Raw genomic sequence first — 14,353 nt, forward strand, 5'->3', positions numbered from 1 at the left:
GAATATGCAGCAGCTGGATGGTAAGTATTCAGCAGGATGGGCGCTGGACCCTGTTCTCTTCTGCTCTGAAAAAGAGCTGCTCATCAGGAGGATTATGAAGTATTGGACCAACTTTGCTCAAAACAGGTGAGATGATGCCCCTACTCAACCTCCTGAGGGAATCTGAGTTTTTAAGGCACTCCTTTTGTCCACAGCGACCTCATTAGCATACATGTGTCTTTAATCACATAATAGCAACCTCCCTACTCCTGGACAAAAACAGAGAGGCGCCTTGTCAGTACAAGTCGCTCAACACTTTCTCACTGACCTGGAGGGTAGGCCACAGTGCTATGGCTCTGGCCAGGCTGCCTCTGAGAGAGAGGGAAGAAACAGGACCAGGTGATCTTCTCATATGATGGGACACTAGTGGGAGATCTTTTCTTTCCTATATCTGTAATCCTCCTCCTCATGATCAGTGGTCCCCTAAGCCTTCTTGGATGCCTGTCCTGACACAAATCAGGGTGCTGATTTGTACATGTCTGAGACTGACCTCCTCCCTGGCTGGGAGGGTGTTCCACAGGAACCCCAAAGGTGAAGACCTGCCCCCCTGGCCTACTTTGGACCCTGAAGAGAAGTACCCACTGCTGGACATCCAACCTTCTGTGGAACACCCCCTAAGGCCCCTAGGGTGAAATTCTGGACAGAGATGCAACCTGGCAGTTTGAGAGCTGCCCAGGAGGGCCAGGCAGGTCCTCAGTGGCCTTTGTGCTCAAGTCTGCTATTATTTTCATTGAGTCCACGCATACTGTGAGGGCAACCACTGCATGATCATTGTGGGTTTGCAAAGAAGCTCATCGGTGAGCTATTTGTTTTTTTTTTTCTCATTGATTTTATTGGTGCATTTTAGGTATACAGTACAGTTATATTGATCATTGGGATCTTGTATCTTTACATGATAGGTCTTGGTTCTCATTTTTCCCCCTTGTCCCTGCCCTCCCTTCACCCCCCCACCCCTCCCCATTTACAAACACTTTATTTCCATTTTTTCATTTTCTCATATTTTTTCTTTTCCCCTACCCTTCCCACTTTCCCTACACCTTTAGCCCCTTTCTTCTTTACTTAATTTTATATGTGAGATGGGCCATCTGTGTGTGTCATAGCCTATGTATATAAGGAAATAAAATGTACTCCCTTCCCCCCCACCCCTCCCCATTTACAAACACTTTATTTCCATTTTTTCATTTTCTCATATTTTTTCTTTTCCCCTACCCTTCCCACTTTCCCTACACCTTTAGCCCCTTTCTTCTTTACTTAATTTTATATGTGAGATGGGCCATCTGTGTGTGTCATAGCCTATGTATATAAGGAAATAAAATGTATAGAAAAGTGAAAAAAATTAAAGATATCTGCATTACTCATTTTGGACTCCAGGGGGCAAGCAAGGATAACATTCAGCCTGCACTGAGGCACTTGCAAGAAAGTAGACCTTTTTGGTGCTCCCTGACCTGAGACTGGCCCATATTACTTACACAGTGTCCTGAAATCCATACTGCACTCCTCCTGCAAACTTGCTCCTGTGTGGTTTTCATTTCTTTAGGTGCTCCGGGATCTCCCCCAAAGTGGGTTCCATGGGTATTTTCTTAGATTTTTAGTAATAATCTTATTTTTTAAGAGTTTTATTATATGTAAAATAATTTATATACAATTAAGGTTACCCAATTTAGCTGCATAGTTTATTAAATGTGAATAAATATTTGATGCATCCAACTTCCTCTACATCAAGTTCAAGATGTTTTCCCATTGCAAAACCTCTTCTTGTTCTCCTTTACAGTCATCCCTGCCTTCCATCCTGCTCCCTGGCAGCTGCCTAACTGATCTCTCTTTTGCTTTGCTCTTTCTCTAATATACAGAAAAGGACTTTATGTCTGGCTCTGTCACTTAGCATAACATTCTTGGGATTCAAGCTATACTTCTCTCCTTCTGTTGTGGGGCAGCATTCCATGTAGGGAAGCAGCATGCACATCAATCCCCAGGTGATTCGTATCTGAGTGACTGCCATGTCTGACTATTTTTTTATGCACCCCAGGCATGAAGCAGCTTTGGCCACCAACTCAGGCATAGAGCAAGGATGAACAAAGGACTGTCATCTGCTCTACCTCTTGCTGGTAAAAGAACACCACCACCAGTGAGGTGTCTCTTTGCCTATTAGTGGGGGTGTCTGGCTATTTTTAATCAACCTCCTTTGAACACTTTCAGACTTGTCTTCCAATGGATAGATGCTTTCATTTCCTTGGGGTAAAGACCTGACAATGGAATGGTGAGTCACATGATGAATGTGTCTTTACCTTTTAAAGAATATACCAAAGCCTCCTCTGTTGCTTTGACAATGACTGCAACACTTTGGTTCCCTACCAGCCGTACATGAGGGGGCCACTTGCTCTACCTCCTCACTAACCCTTGTATCTATGGGTCTTAAATGTGATTCTATTGAATAAATGTCCAGTGACATCTCATTGTTGATGTGTCCCTGGATTTTTACCTGCTGCTTGCACCACTCTTAATTGGTCTCACTATCTGTCTCTTTTTCTGAATCGCTATATATGAAAATTTTCAAAAACACCCCTCACTGCACACACAGAACTGCTCCTGAGATTCTTTTTCAATCATCAACACTTTTACTGTTGCCTTAACCACCATAACTGTCAGGGTTTCAGTAAAATGGTTCAGCAGAGGAAGAGTACGTGGGAACCTTCACTCCATCTATGGTGGACAGCAGCCTGGGTTAGGAGGAAGCACTGGGCTATCCTGTTAGCAGAGAGTTTATAACACAAATCTGACCTCGGAGAAGCCAGACATCCCTCAGCTCCCAAAGCCAGCCCTTAAATTGCCTTAAGTAAGGGCACGGAGAGCATCTGCCCAAGTAGGGTCTGGGACCAAGTCCTGAACTAGCAGGAACTGGATGGAAGACCATGAATCAGCCACAAGCTCGCTGATCAGGTTGAGATCCAAAATTCCAGTTTCCACCTTCTCCAAGAGTTTCTGGATATGGTTACTGCTCCAAAAGGCCCAGAATTGATGCTTAGGACTCAGGGCTGCAGCAGCCTGCGCTTGTTGGGGGCTACATGAGGACACCAAGGCTGGCTGTCAGTGGGCATGAGTGGTTGTGTGAGGTTCAATCTGTATCATTTCCTCTAGAAGTCAGGCTGGGCTGGCACTGCATGTTCCTGGGGTCCCAGTGACACTCTCTTGCCACACCCACTTGTCCCTGCCCACTTAGTGCCCCACCTACTCCTCTCTGAAACACCAGTGTGGGCGAGATCCTACCCTCAGCCTTCTGTCAGTGCCATTGGTGCAGCTCAGAAAGAGGTCTGTGACCCCACAGTGCAGCTGGTTCGACTTCTTGCTCCACTCAACACAGTGACCTGTGCGCTGCTTCTGCTGCTCTTCATCTGTTGCCATGGTGAGATTCCTCTGGGGGCCACACGATCAGGGTTACTTCTGCCAAATCATGCAGAGGTAGAGTGGAAGGAGAGGGTCACAAGAAGCAGAGAAGCTTCTGTGAGGGAGTGTCTGGTGGACAGACAACAGTGTGGGAAATGTGGGCGTCCTCAGCCCAGAGCTCAAGTGTGGCCTCCGAAGCACAGAGAGTCGGGCCTGCCCATGGCCCAACACTAAGGAGGACATGCAGGAAGAGGGATCTGGGGAGCCCCGCATGGGCAGGTGAGGCGCCTCCTGGCAGAGGAGGATTCCAGACATTTCTCTCTTCTCTGTGTGGCTGTGGATAGCTGCTTCTGACCTTGGGTGTAGCAACAACACTAAAAGCTCAACGCTGCTATTTATCTTGGAGGGTGACAACCTTTGCCAGAGAAGCCCCTGTCACCCTCCAAAACTGCCCAGGCAAGGTTAATGGCTCTGGAGGACACAGAAGCCTCTGAGGGCCACATCTGACATCTGAAAGCTAAACTGAGAGGCTAGTGGGGCCCTTTACCCCACGTACCCCACCAAGAGCAAAGGTGTGGCTTGGCTGACAAGGCACAGTGAAGGTGCTCTGTGCCTGCCAGGCTCTCTCAAGCCCTTAGGAGGAGCAGATGCCAGGAGGGCTCCCCATGCAGTGTGAGTCTGCAGCCTTTGATCCCTCACCTCGATCTCCTAGTGTGGGACCTCAAAACTTCCCACATCCTTCTGCAATCCAGTCTACTCCACTCACCTTCCCTCTGTGGCCCACACTTTCTTTACCTGCAGTTCCCCAGGTTCTTTGAGGGCACCAGGCTTGCAGGTGGGAAGATTGCCCCACATCACTCATGGCTCCTGTTTAAACAGTCTTTGGCTTGAATTTATGTTCAGGATCGTTGAGGAGCCATCTGAAGGCACAGAGTTCTGACCCTTCCTCTTCTGTCCACCTACACCTGGCTTCTCCAACGGGACTGTCTAGGTAACAGGATCTTATACCCTGTAACCACAACTGTACCTAAGAATAGATGTGTGCGCTCATCAATTTCTGATCCTGAGCTTTCTCCCTAATGAAGTGGGGTACCCTTCACACTGCTATGCCAGAGCTTCTTCAAGGCTTGTGCATGTACCCGGTCCCCCAGCAGGCACATCGCAACTGATGTCATCCTGTGCTGTCACAAGCATCAGGCATCAGTGTCTGTTGGTCACAGTGAATTACATGGACAGAGAGGCCGGCTGGCAAGGCATCTTGTAGAGAGCATGCTACCAGCGAGCAGAGCGCACACTGAGACTTGGAAAGATGTTCCTAGGTTGCCCTGTCTGGTGTCTGTGGCTGCTGCCCTGCCCTCACCTGCACCAGGCATCATCAACATGCTAATCAAGGTGGACCGGTGGAGGAGGGCAACACTAGCTCTCCAGGATGTTTTGGGCTCTTTAACTTTTTCTTATGGAATCTGGCCCAGATCTGCTACACCCTACAGAGGAAGAAGCTCAGACAGCAGGAGGGAGGTACAAGGGAGGAGCCAGCTGGTACAGAAAACAGCAGCAAGGAAACCGTGGGCCTTGCTGGACACAAGCTGCAGCCTGAGGTACAGAGATCAGCACTGACTGAGAGGCGCCCAGCACCTGTGACAGTCCCAATCTGAGAGAGAGAGAGGAAAGGTATCCAGCATAATATGTCATCATTGAATTTCAACAAGATGCTGGTCTTGGACCAAATAATTTTATCTGGACCATTAGGTGGCAGCCAACTTTTCTTCCCTTGCCGAGGCAAGCTGGACTTATGGTTGGGTCCAGCTGCAAGTCTCGTTCTTATGTCGCCTCACTATATCACTCACTACCCACAGGACGCTTTCTATATGTCATTGCATCTCAAGTGTGAAATCCCTGAGCATGGGAGACTTTTCAGTCCATTTCCACTGTCCTCCTAGCACCTCACACCATCTGGCAAGGTTAGTGCAAAGTATATTCTTTCCTGTCTCTTCATTTACCAACCCACAAGGAGCCTGAGTGGGCCTGGTAGGAGAGGCTTGAGGCAGCTCCAGTGGTGGCTCAGGGAGAAAGTGTTACAGCCAGGACACGTGTGAAGCCAAGTTTTGCAGGTCAGGGTCCTTTGACACGCTTAATGACAAGGAGGTGGCAACACCCTCAGTATGGGAAGCAGCTGACTAAAAAGACCCAACTCTGATGTGCATCTTTCTGCCCACAGCCCAGAACTTGCCAGCCCCATTTGGACCACACACACAGGGCAAGTGCAGGGCAGCCTCATCCATTTGAAGGGTCCTGACATGGGGGGCCACACCTTCCTGGGAATTCCCTCTGCCAAGCCCCCTTTAGGACTCCTGCAATTTGCACCCCCTGATGCTCCAGATCCTTGGAGTGGTGTGAGAGATGAGACCTCCTACCCTGCCGTGTAAGCTCTTTGGGGAGCTGGGGAATTCAGACATGGGTGGATTTGGATGCTCTGAACTCTGAAGGGGGCTACAGTCCTTCTTTCATCTAAACTCCACAGCCTATTTTCTTCTAAATGGGAGGATTCCCACAGTGAGCATGCTGAGGCCCCAGATGATGAAAGCATTTTTCCAGGCTCTTGGCTTAGAGCTTGGGAGTCTGAACACATTAGCTCTGGGTGTGGAAGATAGGGGCTGAGACACATATGTGCTTAGCTTTACGCCCTGCCACATGTACTTTGCTACTGAGGAGATATTTCTGGATGAGGTTCTTTTGGCTTTATGAACCTTATATAAGTCCTTGGCTCCAAAAGCTGAAGCTATATATTCAGAGAAAGTGAACAGTGTTGCTTCTAGGGAACCCCACCCTCCATAGTTACTGTGAACTCTGACAGGGCCAAGTGCCATTGCCAAGGAACAAGTGTATGGTCTTACAATTAGAGACTGTATGCGATGGGTGAATTTCTCTGACAGTCTAGTCCTCCACTACTCTTCTATGGGGAATTTAGCTCCACTGAGCACCTGTGTGGTTTTGGAGGCTTCTCCTCTGTTCCCAGATTAGACAGAAACAACAGTGGTACTAGACAGGTCTATGTCAGTGAAAGCAAGTTATCAGTCATAAGCCTGAGAGTGACATATTCCAAGCCTTAGGAGGGGAAGGATCCTAGGCCTTCAATAATCTTGGACTTGGCTAGCTTTGCGCAGTGGCAGTATCGTAGCCAGTGAGGTTTATCCAAGGCACGATTATTGCTAACTGAAAACTTGGACTTCGCTGTATGGCTTGGCTTCATCTCAGCTTTTCCAGCACCTGTGGTCTGTGCCTTGATGGTTAGGGATTAGAGAGGAGGATCACATATGAGCAGGGCATGAAGGGCGGCAGGGATGTGGGTGCAAATCTGGTACATCTGGCTTCGACCACTCCACAGCCCTGGAATAACCATCCACCATTGTCACTAGGTATCTCACCTCCCTGCCTTTGCTCAAGCTGTTTCCTTCAGCTCCATCAAAAAAGGCTCCCTTTCTCCATTTCTGGGAGTCGCGATTTGACACCTCCTCAGAGAAGTTCTCCCAGGTTCTCCAATTAAAGCTTTTCCCTCCCTCCTCTTGACCTCCCACATATGTGACTGCAAAGACAGTGGTTTCAGTGACTCCAGGTTTAAGGAGAGGGCTCCTAATGTTTCAAAAACAGCATTTTCTGAGATGTTGAAAGGGGCCCAGACAGAAGGGAGGTGACCATGCCCTGCCCTCTGACCACTGGTTCCCAGTGACCCCTGACCAACCAGGGCTGTTTTATGCACCACTCACTTAGCCTGGCCCACCCAACTCCCTGCCTACTCTCTGCTGAGCCAAAGTCCAACCTGGGCCAGACCCTGCTCTGAGGTCACCCTCGAGTGAAACAGAGCCCACCCAACGGCAGCACAGAAACATGTGAGTGACCCGACCATGAAACTGGACCAACTGTGTGTCCCACCCAGATCTGTGGTCTGCAGGCTCTTAATTCTTCTAGTCCCAGGCCAAGGTGAGAATCCTGTAGGGGACAGTAGAGACCTGGCTTGCATCTTTCAAAGTGTGCAAAAAGCAGAACCTGAGACTGAAGGATAGTAGGAATGAGGTCAGAGAGAAATGCCAGGGAGGGAGAAGCTGGTGGAGATGGCAGATGACATTGTGGGAAATGTGTACCCACTCAGTACCCACCCTCAAGCACCCTGAAGTACAGAAAGGAGTGTCAGAGTACACCCAGCACTGAGAAGGGTATGCATCATGAAAGGCTCTGAGAAGCGCTGGACAGGCAGGTCAGAAGCCTCCTGGCAGGAGCTGGATTTGAGACATTTTCCTTCTGTGTGTATGGCTGTGGCTGTAGCTGCTCCTGGCCAATGTGTGTAGCAAAAAGTAATAGCTTCCTACTGCCCTTTGGCTCTGAGTGTGACACTTCCTTAGCCGTAAGAGTGCCCTGGCACTCTCCAAAGGTGCCCCAGGCAAGACAACTGTCCTTAGGGAGCACAGAAGTCCCTGGGCACCACATCCCAAAGCAGAACTCATGCAACCAACCTGGACAAAGGCATGGTTTGACTTTCTAAGCAAAGGTGATATATTCTGTGCCTGCCAAGCAATCTTGAGGCCCTTAACAGAAGCTGATGCCTGGAGGATCCCATGTGCAAGTTGTGTCTGCAGCCTTGGACTTTCCCCAATCCAAAGGCTCCTACTGTGGGACGTGAAAATCTCCTTCATTCTTCCCAAGTACAATCTTCTCATGAGGAATCCTCACTTCCTTTATCCCCATGCTGCATTGTGCCAGGTTCCCTCCTTACCTTCTGTTGACCAGGCTCTTAGAGGGCACTAGGTCTTCCAGGCAGGAAGATCTGCCAAACCTCACCTATGGCTCCTGCTTAAATTGTCTTAAATAGTTTTATGTTCTGGGTCACAGAGGAGCCATGAGAGGACACAGAGTAATCTCACCTAGACCCAGCTTCTCCAAAGGGACCATCAAGGCCACAGGCCTCACATGCTGTGCATTCACCCTTGGTTTTCACCTAAATGGTCACAAACTCAACCCTTACTAGTCCTGGGTTTCTACCTCCTGGCACAGGGGACACCTAACACCACTACATGGGGACAGCTTCCTGCTGAGGATGTATCTGCCTCCTACCAGGAACATTGCAGCAGGCTTTGTCAACAGGCATCAGTGTCACAGTGAATTACATGGACAAAGGTGTCATCTGGAAAGGGATCCTACATAGGTAGCACATTACAAGAAATAGAAGTGCACATTTGGACTTGGAAAAAAATGTTGTTAAACTGCCTTATCTGGTTCCTCTGAGTGGCTGCCTCTCTGGCCTCGGCTGTACCAGGTGTCATCAGACCCTGATGCAAACGGAAGGGGTGGAGGAGGGGAGCATTAGCTCCCCCAGGGTGTTTGAGGTGTTTAACTTTTTTAGTGAAATCTGGCCCTTTCTGTGACATCCTACAGAGGAAGGACAAGGACCTGAGATAACAGAAGGGTGGTGCCAGAGAGATGCCAGCTGGTGGAGATGACAACAGCAGGGGAACAGTGGCCTTAGCTGAACACCTTTCTTCACCCTGAGGCACAGAGAGAAGCAGGACCAACCAAAAGATGCACAGCACCCAGGTCTGAGCCCATTGTGTGGCAGAAAGAAGAGTTAATAAACACAAAGTTCCCATCATCCATTTTCAACAACTATGAGTACTTGGACAACCTAATTCTATCTGTGCTTTTTGGTGACAATCAAGTGCTTCCTTTCTTCCTGACCTGAGTCACAGTGGAGTTCAGGGTTCTTATGGTTTGGTTATATTCGTTGCATGAAGGATGCTTTCTTTGCCATTCCACCTTGAGTGTGAGATCCCCAAAGATTGGAGACTTTTCAGTCTATTTCTACAGTCCTCCAAGGACTGGAGTTAGTGCAAAGGCCATTCCCGCCACATCAGCATGTGAGGCCCTTTGCTTGAGCTCCTAGAGCCAAATGTTGGTTCCAAGCCACAAGGAGCCTGAGAGGGCCTGGTTGGGTAAGCTGGGGCTAAGATGAGGGACAGCAGTGGGACACTGGGAGAATGTGTCAAGCCAGTGTTCGCAGATCGGGTTCCCTTTATAATGCTTGTGGAGCATGACAAGGACATGGCAACATCCCCAGTGTGGGAGGCAGCTGCCTAGAAAGAGCCATCCCTGATGTGCATCTCTGTGCCCACAGCCCAGGACTCTGCCACCCCCTCTCAACTAGGTGCACAGCAGTTTCATCCACACGGATAGCACCAATCTGGGGTCCACATCTTCCTGGGAATTCCCTTTGCCAAGTCACCTTTAGGACCACTGCAGTTTGTGTTGCCTGAGGCCCCTGAATCCTGGAGTGGTGTGCAGAATGGAACTTCTTGCCATGCCAACTAAGCTCTCTGGGAAGTTAGGGAAATTCAGACCCTGAGGAGGGTTCAGATGCTCTGAGCTCTGGGCCAGGCTGCAGTAGTTCTGCCATCTAAACCCCACAGCCAGTTCTCATCTGCATTGGAGGGATTCTCACAGTGAGACCTGGCTCTGGGTTTGGCACCCAGAAGGCATCAGCTCTTGGTACTGAAGAGAGGAATTGAGACATATTTGTCCTCATATTTGCATTATGCCAAGTATTCTCTGCCACCAGAGGAGGTGTCTCAGGAGAGGGTATGGTTGGCTCTATGAATGTATAAGAAATTCTGACTCCAGCAACAGATACTGAAGACACCTGAGGAGGACAGAAGTGGTGGCTTCTTGGAGACCCCATCCTTCACACAGAGTGTATCAGCTGATAGGGCTAGATGCCCCTATCCGAGGTACAAGTCCATGTTGTTACAAGTGGAAACTCTGTTGGGGAGATGAGTTTCCCTAACAGTCTAGCCTTGGGATGGAGTACACTCCACGACTCTTCTTTGGAAAACTAACCTCTATTCCCACCTGCAACACCTGTGTCAGGCTCCTCTCCTGTTCCTGAACCAGATGGTTATAGAGATAAACAGTGAACGTCAACACCTATAGCCAATGGTTCCAACAGAGACACCTAATAGCCACTATTGCCCAGCCTCAGGAGGAGTAGGACTCCAAGAACTTCATCAACCTTGAAACCTCCCTGGAAATCTGAGCTCCATCCTAGCACCCCTGCCTGCAGCCTGTGCCTGGATGTACAGGTACTTCAGAGAAAGTCTTCTATCTATTCTCAGCTACACTGAGCCAAAGCAATGGATAGTGTATGAGTAGACCAGCAGGTGTGGGCTGGATGAGACACATATGGCATCTGTCTTGATTTTTCCAGGTAATTGTATAGATCCATGGTGATATACTAGTTGTAGGTATGACTTCCTTGTATGACAGATCCACACTGGGTGGTGGTCACTATTTGGTACTGCCTGGGTATCCTGGGTGTCCTTCTTCCAGTAAGCCTGGGGCTGGTCTAAGAAGTGGAGACTGAGCAGAGCCAGGACAGGCCTGCAAACCTTGTCCCTGACACTTCTCAGCACTAAAGACCAGCACACCCCTGGTAACTGGGACTAGTGGGACCAAGTGGCTGCCTTATGGTGGGTGCAACAAAATATCTTCCACTTTGGAGGCAAAGCTGATAGTGTCACCTGTTTTGGAGCATCTGCACGTGGCACAAACATGTCCTTACAAGTCATGTCCCCCATTTCCTGAGAATTCTTCCATGGTGCTATCATAAAGAGTGAGGTGGCCCTGATGCCCATCCACACCTCCAGCTCATCTGAGGGCATCTCCACAGTGAGTGCCCTCAATCACCCCAGCCAAAGATTCCTCCCTCTTACCCTGATTCCTCACCCTAAGAGCCTCTGGTCCTCTGTCTGTTCAGTGGGAACAACAGGCAGTCAAACTGCCTTGGAATCAACGGCCTTCCTGGGAATTGCTGAGATCCTCAAAGCTCAGAATCCACACACTTTTTCTTCACAGAGGCTGAGTATATTCTGTGACTGGCAAAGCTGTACTCAGCGGCACCATGTCAACGGGTGGGATTGACCTTCTAGCTGAGACTTCTGGCAACAGGGAAATGGAACAATTTCACACCTGCAGCAATCCACACAGGGTATCCTGGGAAATTTGGGGGTCATTCACAGCCAACTTGAGCCTTGGGCACACCACTTTCTCTCCCTTTCTTCAGCCCTTTGCCAAACCATTTACAGATGGTGGCCAACCTGTCTGCCTATGAGAAAGTAGACTCAGAGACCCTGGTGAGATGCCTATGGGATAAGGGTGATGAGGAAATGCTGGATATTACCAAGATCAGGCTGAATGTTCTCAGGTGTGGAGGAAGATGTATGGTAGAGACAGTTCCTACTGCTCTGAACTAACTGTGTCATCTCCATGGCTTGGTGTCCTCATAGCCCTGCATGGGAAATGAGGATTGAGATACCCTAAGTCTAGGTGAGTGGAGGTGGGAGGGGGATATCTCTGGATAGGCAGAGAATCCCAGGATGAGTTAGAACAGTGGAAGTAACACATTGGGAGCTAGAAAACATCTGAAACTTGACCTTGATGCCAAACCTTAAATTCCCCCTAGACCTTCAAGACCACTGCTTGTGGGGAATTTGGCCAAAGAGAGAATGGTTAAATTGTGGAGCAAAGGCCAATGATTAAACTGTGGGACAAAAGTCAACTTCAGGCTACTCGCCAATCACTCTCTCCTGTGGAATGTCTGAACCCAAATAACTCACCAGGCACTGCAGTCTGCTGGGTCCAGTGCTCTGTTCCACTGGTGCATTTGTCCAGGGAGGCTCTGGGGTCATCAGAAGTCACTGTGTGCCTGCAGGTTCAAGCCACCCTTCCCATGTGATGAGTCCTGGCTCAGGGTCCCTAGACTTCAACCTCAGACTCCAATCTTGGCTTCAAGGTTTCTCCTGGGAGTCCCTATGAGATAGCCCCTGTGGGCCTCTTGGTGACTGATCTAAGTCTCATTTCTGAGATGAGATTTCATCATCCATCCTCTATACCACCATGGTCACACACACTACAATTGCTGGTATAATGGATGGGACTTCCCTGCCCAGACATCACCCAGAACTGCTAGCCTCTCCTGATTTTTCAACCTGTCCCAAACATTATTGGTGTCAACAACTATGAGTATGGCTGGAGCATCTCCATGGTGAGACCCAGTAGTCTGGGAGGACAACCAGTTTGGGGTGATTCTCAGGACGACACCAATACAATCCAATACTCAACTTCGTACTATCCATCCAACAGCCAGTTCCCAGACTTTACTGACACCCAGAAGGAAATGGACAGAAAGACTAGCAGACTGTTCTGCAGAGCACATCGACACAGGTGGTGAGGTTCCTGCTCCAAGGACATAGCACCCCCAGATTCCTGCCCATATAACTGTCTTCAGGAACAAAGGCTGAACTATTTATGCATATGTGAGTCAACTCACCCCAGATCTTGACCATTTCTTATATCCCTAGTCCCACTCCAGGTCCCATCTCCTTACCCTGAGATACTATCCACCCTTCCTTCCCCAGAGCCCGCCTAACCTGACTCTACTACTCTTGGGCTACGTGTTGCCTGCTGAGTTTGCTGATCTGGTGATGGAAGAAGACATGGGAGACAATAAGGACCCCAAGACCCTCAAAATCCAGTTCCAGAAGAGGATGTGGGACATAAGTTCATGATCCTTACATTCCACATAGCACATTTTCACTTGAGTTTATCTGTAACTGAGGCCTGACTGCCTAGAGAGCAGTTCAGAGCTGTGAGTCTCAGGTGAGGTCTCATGCTTTGGACTCATGTCTTTATCAAGCTCTGGCATCAAGAACTTGATATCCCTCATCTCAGTAAATCCTCATAGTTAAATTCTAAGCAAATAGATCATTGCTGGAGGTATCACAATTTCCAATTCAAAAACATATTACAAAGCAATAGAAACAAAGACAGCAAAGTAATGGTACACACACACACACACACACACACACACACACACACATACACACTCAAAGACATATAGACCAGTGGAATAAAATAGATAAGTGTTATGGTTTATATCAGCGTCCTCCAAAGCCTCACGTACTCTCTTGTCTTGGGTTTTTGAAAGTGGATTATTGAGGGTGCTGCAGCTCACTTGTAGTGAGGAGGTAGGGCCTGGTTAGAGGCAGCTCACTGGTATATGACCTAGAAGGGTAAACTCCCTAGCTCCTACCTTGTCTCCTTGTCTCTTCAATACTAAGATGTTGCAGAATTCCAAGGGTCAATAGAGACCAATGGGAATCAGGAGGATTTTACTTTAAGTTTTAAGGTGTACACCAGCTCAATGGACTCCTATCCAAAGAAAGAGCATTGAAGAAAGAGGAGTTCCAGTTTTTATACATTTGATCAAAGAGGTGGTCTTTCTAGTGACCTGAAACTGAGGGGGTAGGCAAGCAAAGTTACAGAAGCAAATAAAAAGCAAGTTAGTCATTTCTCACATGATGACAATTTTGTTCCCATCTTGTGAGAACAGAACATCATGAACTTTGTTTACAGGACAGTTGCCAACCTCATCTGTAACTTTTGAGGGTACATAGTTCCTTAAAAGTTGCAAAGATTTCATCTACAGGAATGTAACTGTCTGCCCTATTAGTACTGGGCCAAAGGGGGCAGCCTTACAGGAAGACAGATTCTGAGAAGTTAGGCCATCACTGAATTCTGTTAGCAAGAATCTTGTTGTTGAAACGGGGGTAGTGGCACATGCCTGTAATCACAGCACTTGGGAGGCTGAGGCAGGAGGATCGCTGTGAGTTCAAGACCAGCCTGGGCTACACAGTGAGTTCCAGGTCAGTCTCAACTACATAGTGAGACCCTAACCTAAAAAAAAAAAAATCTTCTTGTTTACCTTATCTGTAGAAAAACAAGGAGTTATAAGAGCCGAAGACGTAGCTCAGTGGCACCCTACCTAGCAAGCGCAATGTCCTGAATTCAATCCCCAGTACAAAAAAAAAAAAAAAAAAAAAAAAAAAAAAAA

General features: G+C 48.4%; 1 pseudogene; it reads left to right on the top strand.

Moving 5' to 3' along the window:
* Positions 1–6,572: 6,572 nt before the first annotated feature.
* On the top strand, positions 6,573–6,746 carry LOC117283949 (annotated as a pseudogene).
* Positions 6,747–14,353: the final 7,607 nt, after the last annotated feature.

Source organism: Fukomys damarensis, unplaced genomic scaffold (assembly GCF_012274545.1).
Source record: "Fukomys damarensis isolate Sample0158 unplaced genomic scaffold, DMR_v1.0_HiC HiC_scaffold_32, whole genome shotgun sequence".
Lineage (NCBI taxonomy): Eukaryota > Metazoa > Chordata > Mammalia > Rodentia > Bathyergidae > Fukomys > Fukomys damarensis.